A 2,417-nucleotide genomic window follows, 5' to 3' on the forward strand; every position below is an offset into this window, starting at 1 on the left:
CTTTCTGTGCTCTTCAGCTAAAAAAAAATAAGTGTTATCCTTCCGATCAATTGAAGGATGCATTCCAAGTCTCTTTCCAACATAATTTTTCTTAAGGCAAATTAAAAATGTGTGGTATCTAATCAAAATAAATATGCTTTTCAACGCCCACACTTCCTGTTGCACAAACTTCCCAAACAATCGTTTCATACAGCCTTCCTAAGGGGAGCGCGGAGCCTCAGCCCTCGTCCTTGACTGAGGTTTGCGCTGTGGCCCTGCGGTGCCTCCCGACCCCAGGCCAGGGCCCCTCACAAGCCTGATCGTCCAGGGCCCAGGTCACAGGCACACAAGCACGCGGCTCCTTTCTCCAATGGTATTAGGAGAAATGGCCGCTATCTCCACCACCCTTTGGTCCACGAAGTCACACAATAGAATGGAATTCAAGTGTGAGTTTATTTTGATGCGAACGCAATTTCAGAATTCAGGCATAATCATTTTTCTCATACTGTCCATGCATTATTTAAAAAAAAAACTTTGGTGCACCAAGATAAACTCATTTTTAAAAAAGATTTATTTATTTATGTGAGAGGTAGAGTTACAGATATAGAGGAGAGACAGGGAGAAAGTGATCTTCCAACCGCTGGTTCACTCCCCAAATGGCTGCAATGGCCGGAGCTGAGCTGATCTGAGGCCAGGAGCCAGGAGCCTCTTCTGGGTCTCCCACACGGGTGCAGGGGCCCAAGCATATGGGCCATCTTCCACTACTTTCAGAAGAGAAATAGCCGGGACATGAACCGGCACCCATATGGGATGCCGTAGGTGGAGGCGAAGGCTTAGCCCACCATGCCACAGCACCGACCCCTAAACTCATAGTTTTAATTCCATTTTCCACAAACTTTTTGAAGCACCCCCATGTACATGGCTGCTTGACAACCCCATTTTATTCCTGCCTAATTGGAATTGTTTTGAAGTTATATGAGTTTTGACAGAGTCGGGGTTTATTGATCTTTGCTATAAGCAGTCGGCAAAGAAAAAGAGGAAATGGCCATAAAACCTCAAAAACATTATGTTATACTAAACCTTTGAAGATTAATAAGCGATGGGCTAACTAGCCTAACATCTGCAGTGAGGGAGCTGTGAGCGATGCAGCTATTTATTGTACAGTGGAAGGCAGCGGGGAGCGTGCGGGAATGCAGGAGAGTGGAGGCCGACAGATCCTGGCACGCACAGTGTTTTGTTCACTTGTGCAATCCCATCTCCCAGGGTGAAGCCAGGGATGGGGAAGAGAAGCCCAGAGCAGGGACGGGTGCTGGGGGCGCGGTCCGGGGGCCCAGGCCGCGAACGTGCAATGCCCCCCCGGGTCCCCAGCCTCACAGCCGTTAGCACCACTGAAGCCGGAAGTTCAAGGGTGATGAATCTGCTCGCTGGGTTGGGAATTTATCTACCTGGCACCGGGTAGCGTTGTAAAGGAAGAGTGACCTTAGGACCATCCTCGGCAGCAGGTGGTAGGCAGAGGTGGACTTCATCTTTCTCGTGAGCAAATTAACTTGCCCTGAGCCTCCCAGGGAAGGGCAGCAAGTCCAAGGAGCCTACCCCTCAGTGGGGACACAGTGCGGGACACAAAGGTTTTCTGGGTCATGTGCAGGGCATCGAATTTTTGTGGAGCAACAGCTTAAAAAAAAATTCACGTTGGAACGAAATGAGAAGTGAAATTGGGCCTGTGCGCCCGTTGTGTAAGAGATATACCAGAGAAGCAGAGGGCAGAGGAGACCCGGACGAGTTTTCCCTGGGGGCATCCCTGCCTCGCCAGCTCTCCACCGCAGCAATTGTCTCCGCTGTTGGACTCAAAGTCAAGTCTCGCCCGCTGCTGACCTGAGACGGCAAGTCGCTGGCCCTTCGCGCTTGGCTGCTATGTTTTCTTTGTCACCTGACAGATACCCCTGTGACACGATGGTGCCACGTAGCGTCGACGTGTGTTTCCATTCATCTACTGGGCTTCAGTTTCTCAGACTCTACGCAATGCAACACAAAGCTGAGAGTCTCTCGGTACAAAAGCAAAGTGTGTTGTTGGGTCAGGGGGTTCAGAAGTGTAGACCTGCAGAGGTGGATCCTGGTACTCAGATTGGCCTGGACAAACATGGAAAGGGCTACGTGCAAGGCCTCGGAGTGAGAAAGACCTGCACGTGGCCTCATCGCTGCTTGGAGGTCCTCTCGGACTTAAAGTTTAAGGACGAAGCGCACGGCTTGCTTAAGGCTGGGGACGCACAGCAAACACTTAGACACACACCAGCTACCAGTAACAGCAATGCCTGGGCCCCTTGTCCCGATCAGCAATCCCACTGGCACAGCTCAGGGCTGACCTGTCCTGAACCCTTGTTGAGGGAGTGGCCCACATCTCCAGATGTGTCCACTCGTGCCGTCCTCACACGACCGCAGGG

This window comes from Oryctolagus cuniculus, chromosome 14, assembly GCF_051225735.1.
Source record: "Oryctolagus cuniculus isolate XC-2025 breed Fujian yellow rabbit chromosome 14, ASM5122573v1, whole genome shotgun sequence".
In the NCBI taxonomy this organism is placed as follows: Eukaryota; Metazoa; Chordata; class Mammalia; order Lagomorpha; family Leporidae; genus Oryctolagus; species Oryctolagus cuniculus.